This window comes from Sminthopsis crassicaudata, chromosome 5 (genome assembly GCF_048593235.1).
Source record: "Sminthopsis crassicaudata isolate SCR6 chromosome 5, ASM4859323v1, whole genome shotgun sequence".
NCBI classification, from domain to species: Eukaryota; Metazoa; Chordata; class Mammalia; order Dasyuromorphia; family Dasyuridae; genus Sminthopsis; species Sminthopsis crassicaudata.
In genome coordinates this window covers 74,507,674-74,514,082 of record NC_133621.1, presented here as the reverse complement: position 1 = coordinate 74,514,082, position 6,409 = coordinate 74,507,674, and the positions used below count along the sequence as shown (strand labels likewise).

The following is a 6,409-nucleotide window of genomic DNA, read 5'->3' as shown; positions in this document are numbered from 1 at the left end:
TTTGGAACTCAAAACTTTCAATTAAAATGTTTTTTAAAGAAATAAATTATTTTATTTTTAAAAATAAGCAAAATTGCATAAGTACAAAATTGCTAGGTAATTTCTGAGAAATAAAAACCTGAGATTTTAGGGGATTACAAGTCAAATCAATAAACATTTATTAAGCAGCTACTATATGCCAGGCTCATTGTAGATCAACAGTGTGAACATAGCAAACCAAAGCTAATTTAAATGTAGGCCTTTTTACTAGAAGCACAATAAACAGAACAGGAAGTTGAAATACTACTATATTTTGTCATGGTATCTTAAGATGTCTGCTGTATCATGTTCAGTTTTGGACATTACATTTTATGCTATTAGGACACTAAAAATTATCTCAAGGGATGATCAATTGAAAGAATCAGTGGTGTTTATCCTTGTTTAATCTAAGGAAGAAAATACTTGGGAGAACATGATAGCTATCTTCAAGTACTTGAAGGCTATTGTGTTGAAGATGGATTACACATGTTTTGCTTAGACCCTGGGGACAGAATTATGAGTTACAGATAGATCTTGGCTTGATGTAAGGTAAAATTTCTTAATAGTTAGATCTGTCCAAACCAAGGGAAGCCTTGGAAAGTAATGAGTTTTCCAACTACAATCAGTTCTTGAAAAGGAAAATGGATGACTATTTGGGGGGCATGTGAGTCAAAATAGATGACCTCAAGCTCCCGGAAACTCTAAGTTTCAATGATTGTGTGAATAATGATTTTTAAATCACATTTCTTATGGATTCTAAAATGTATCTTTTCTGGAGTAAAAATCCATTCTCAAACTTCTGTAGACATATTAAGGGCTTGCTTCCTTTAAGACAAGTCACTTTATCTACTAACATTGTTAGCCTTCCACAAGGGCAGTGATCATGGGCATTTGTCACTACACCCAGCATGTTTTATCTCTTTCTGAGTAAAATTTAGTATATTCTTAGTCAATAATTTAGGCCCTGCCAAATAGAGTGTCTTCCTCATCCACTCACTATGTCAAAGTCTGATGTTGTGAATGCAAAACATTATATGCAACTACTTACTAATGAGGGACTTTATCTATAGAAGGTTTCACTTAAATATATCTGAATTTCATATCAGTTCTCATTCTTCTTTTTTAAATTAGGTATGTCCATAAGCAAATATGGCTATTCTTAAATTATGCTTACTGAAAAATCACCAGTGATACTAATTTTTCTAAAGAAATACAATAGTAAATATGGCAATAGTTTTGGAGACAGGAATATCTGGATTGACGTTTTATCTCTAACATATTGTTAGCTATGTGACCATGCCAGTCATTTAGCCTCTCAATGCCTAAAGCCATTCACTAGCATGTTGTTAATGAATTGTTATTCTCCCACATGGACGGAGTTTCCATACCTATAGTTCCCCACACAAGTGATTTCATAGATTGGAGATAAACAAACAAAAATCCTCATAAAAGGATTATATTATTCAGTGTATATTGAGTTAAATTCAATATATTGACCTGTCATCACTGAGCTTATTCTTCTTTTCTTCCCAGGAATATGGTAGTTCGCTTTTAATTGTCTACCTTAATGGATGGTAAGGTAGCATAAATCCAAAATGTCAGATCATCAAAATTTTATATTTAGCTATTTGGCTTCATACTTACATTTGGCTATCGGTATATGATAGAATGGGAAAAGCATGAGGATAGAAGTCAGAAGAGAGGGTTCTAGATTATCTTGGCTAGATTGCTTCTGCCAGTAATTATCCTGGCCTGCATTGTCAGAGAAAGTTCTTGAAGGTCCTGCCTCTGACATTTAACTGTTCTTATTGTCAAGATTTCTCAGAATTTCAATTTCCTAACATCTAAACAAGAATAGTAATGGCTTTGGTACCTGCGTCATAGGACTAATGATTTAGGTAAATCACTTTGCTAACTTTAAAAACATGAGGTAAATGTCACATATTGTTTTAAATTTCCTCATCTTCAAAGGGAGAAGGTTGGATCAGATAGGCTTTGATGTCTCTGTTTGCTCGCATATCTCATATTAAAGTTCTTAGAACTTAAGTATAACTTCCAATAAATTATAACAACTTTCATTTCTATTGCTGTAAACTAAAGTATCTACCTCATGTGTTTGTTGTGAGAATGGTGCTTTGCAAACATAACATTGTCACTTTTAAATTCTTACATGGAATGCAAAAATGTTTGTGGAAGCCCTTTTTGCAGTGGATGGAAACTGAATGGAATGGCTGAGTAAGTTATGAATGTTATAGAATATAATGTTCTATAAGAAATGATCAGCAGGATGATTTCAGAGAGGGCTGGAGAGATTTATATGAACTGATGCTGAGTGAAATGAGCAGGACCAGGAGATCATTATACATGACAACAAGATCATACGATAATCAATTCTGATGGACTTAATTCTTTTCAACAATGACATTATTCAGATCAGTTCCAATGATCTTGTGACGAAGAGACCCATCTGCACCCAGAGAGAGGACTGTGGGAACTGAGTGTGGACCAGAACATAGTATTTTTACTCTTTTTGTTGTTATTTGCTACCATTTTATTTTCCTCCTCTTTTTTTTTCCTTTTTGATCTGATTTTTCTTATGCAGCAAGATAATTGTATAAATATGTATGCATATATTGGATTTAACATATATTTTACCATGTTTTATATATATTGGGTTACTTGTTGGGGAGGTTGGGGGGGAATTGGAACACAAGGTCTTGCAAGAGTCAATGTTGAAAAATTATCCATGCATATGTTTTGAAAATAAAAAGCTTTAATTGAAAAAGAAGAAAAATAAATAAATTCTTATATGGAAACATGGAATTCCAGTAACTTATTGAACTCTTTCCCAACTTGCCCCATTTTTTACAACGCTTAAGTCAATATTTTCTCTAAAGAAATAAAGAAAAAAATGTATTCTATTGTGTCTCTCATCTAAAAATACTCTCTGAGTTGCCATTCTGGGCATTGGGGAGGGGAGATGCTATTTGACAGAAGGGACATAAGCAATGCTTCATCTTTTCTTGATTACTTGTAATCATACCTCATGCCCTTTGCTGGAAGGATACCAGCCATGCAATGCCTTCCCTGGAAAGTAAAGGGATTCTGCCAACTTACATGACTAATTTGCCTTTTGGGGGAAAACGGGATGTCAGTGTGCAATGTTCCTTGGTATTATTAAAGCATTCCAGTTGAATCAACTTGATACCCTTCTTTGTCCATGATTAGAATGTTTACCAAAGAAACACATTATCAACTCAAACAATTAATGACACTTTTAATAGGATTCGTTATCAAACCTGGTAATGTGCCACTCAAAAATTATACTTTGCTTCAGATATCAAAAAGTTAAACATTCACATGTCCCTCGACTCACAATACAATGAGGGCCAATTCTGTAATTGTTTTCTATTAGGGAAATGAAACATTGAGCCTTCATGCCAAGCGATGCCTAAACCACAGCAAACACTGAGGGATAACTGCTACAGACTTCAATCCACTAACCTGATAAGATCTGCCTTTGGGCAATGCATGATTAAATGGACATATTTGGAAGCACAAGATGCTTCTGTTTCATTTAGAAAATAGGATTATGATGGTGATAGAAATACAATAAATCCAGGCTATACTGCCAACAAGGGCACCAAGGAATGAACGAGACATAATGTTGATGTGTCTACAAGACAGTGTGCATAGGAACATATTTTAAAATTCTTCCTTCCTACCTCTGACTAATTCAAAACCTAATACTCTCTCTGCCTCATATGAAATGGAACTATAAAGTGAAATGTTAAAATGACATTTATATCCTCCAGTAATAGCAAATAGCCAAAAGGTATTAATAATTCTATGCTTTTAGCACTGTGTATATAGCACAATGAAAAGAGTGTTGTCTCCAAAATCAAAGTTTCTGAGTTCAAATTCTGCCTTTGATGCTAATCATGTATAAGGCTCTGAACAAGGACCTTAACCTTTCTGGGCCTCAGTTCCCTCATGTGTAAAATGAAAGATTGTACTAAATGGACCCTGAGCCACTCAGCTAAATAGCCTCTCAAGCGATGATCCTATTACTGCAATAATAGTATTAATAATTAACATTTACACGACACTTATTATTACCAGACACTGTACTAATTGTTTTAAATTATTATCTCATTTGATTTTAAACCTCACTACAACACTGGGAGGTAGGAAGCCTTATGACTAAGAATATAACCTGGTTGAGAACTTAATAAGACCTAAAATTTTTATATCAGTTTAAGGTTTGCAAAGCACTTTACAAATATTGTCTCGTTTCACCCTTAAAATAACCCTAGAAGGTAGGTGCTATTATTATCCTCCAGGATAAAACTAAAGAAAACATAGGTTAAGTGACTTTCCCAGGGTTATACAGCTAATAAGCGAAATCAAGATTTAAACACAGTTTTTCCTGACTCCAGATCTAGCACTCCAGACACTGTCACCTTATTACCACACTTGACATTTTACAAGAAAGAAAGCAAAAATGTCTAATCCTTCCATATGAAACTAACTTTAATTATCAAGTCATGATGGGAAAAGTAGAGGATTTATTGTCTATTAATTCTGTAAACTCATATGACCATATCCCTTACCAAAAGCAATGTCAATACTGGATTGTCCCCTTAAGTCCTTGAGGAGGAACTAGGAGCCATTAGAAGATGTTGAAAAGAGACAGACTGATATCAAATGTAAGGGGAAATGCTGAACATGTCAATTTATGTAAAAGTTGAATGGGTTGGTGAGTTCCCCCTCGCTTGAGATCTTCATAAGATCAGGAGATTACTTATTAAGGTAGTTATAAAGGGAAATCCTTGTAAAAGTAGACCTTAGATGATAAAATCTCTGAGGTCCCTTTCAACTTGGACAATCTTTGTGTGTATAATTGGAAATCTGCATTCCTTTAAATAGCAGGCTGTAATTCTATGGATAATTGATTTCTGAGATTTTCTGCTTTGAACTGTTTTGCCAAGGTAATACTAATAATAACATTTGGATAGCAATTACATTTTTGGAAATATGTTTACATCTTTTGTTTCAATTAATTAGTGTTTGACATTATTTGAGATCCTGTAGAAGGTTACAGAAGTATAAGAAAGAAAAAAAACAGCATTCATATTTTTGAGGAATTTATAGTCTAGTTGATGAAACAATGTTAATACCTATGAAACAATGGGAAACTAGTGTAATTTAAGTTATATATAATATATAATATTATTGCTAATTATGTATGAGATTTAATTCATTAGATATTAAGTACCCACTGTATGCAGAACATAGCTCTTGATATTGGGGTAGGTACAACATTTGGATAAAACAATTCTTGTCTTCATGAAGTTTAATACTTTAACAGGCTGATATTATATATGCAAATAAGTTTGATATGAAATAATACTTGACATAAAAGAAATGGCTTAAATGCTCCAAATGGGAAAAGGCTATTGCCAACTTAGATGTGGAACAAGATGGAGTTTTTAAAAGCTTCTTGGAAAAAGAGACATTTGCGTTGGTCTCTAAAGAATGGTAAACATGTAGAAAGTGGCTGTAGGCAATCCAACAGGGATTCTACAAGTGAGAAAACTGACACAAGTTAAGTAACCAGCTAGACTAATGAAGCATATTTATAATTGAAAAGTAACTAAAGATATTTTGTTTCCTTTCTGGCAAAATTTCCTTATTCTCTGTCAAAAGGTAAAGATTGAGGAATATGTGAGGAGTGAGCAAGAGTTTAGGAGAAAGGCAACTAAAATTAAATATTAACAAGAATTTGGTTGAAAGAGCAAAGGAAGGAAATGAGTGAGGATATGTGCATACATATATATATGTGTATATATATATGTATATATATATATATATATATACAGAGAGAGAGAGAGAGGAGAGGAAGGAGGAGGAGGAGGAGGAGGAGGAGGAGGAGGAGGAGGAGGAGGAGGAGAAATAATCATAGGACACAGCTAATTAGTCGGATAAAGGGAAGACAAAACAAAGCAATACAGAGAAAAAGAAAAAATACTCAAATGGAGGCAAATTCTAAATTAACTATATTTTCCAGACTTTCTCTAAATATTTAGTAACTTGTAGTCCCAGCTGGAGAAACATAATCATAAAAGGTAGTGGAGAAACAGTAGGAAGATAAAGGAAGGAAAAAGGAGAAATGGAAATCTGGAAATAAAAAAGGGATTATCACTTGATATGGAACCACATTACTTCATTTTGAAAATATCTCTATTTATAAGTGACTTTAGCCCAGGGGAATGGGGAGGTTAGAACTTTTCTTGGAACACTTCCTAAAATGTGCCTTAGGTCTCTTGAAAAGAGGAAACAAAAGAACACTGGTTTAATAGAATATTTATTCATTCAGGACCTGGTAAAT

The 6,409-nt window shown here is 33.7% G+C and overlaps 1 non-coding gene across 1 annotated transcript; it reads left to right on the top strand.

Annotated features, from left to right (window-relative positions):
- Positions 1 to 653: 653 nt before the first annotated feature.
- Positions 654 to 730, top strand: LOC141545250 (small nucleolar RNA SNORD113/SNORD114 family). The gene has a single exon (XR_012482936.1). It is a non-coding gene; the product is annotated as a small nucleolar RNA SNORD113/SNORD114 family (small nucleolar RNA).
- Positions 731 to 6,409: the final 5,679 nt, after the last annotated feature.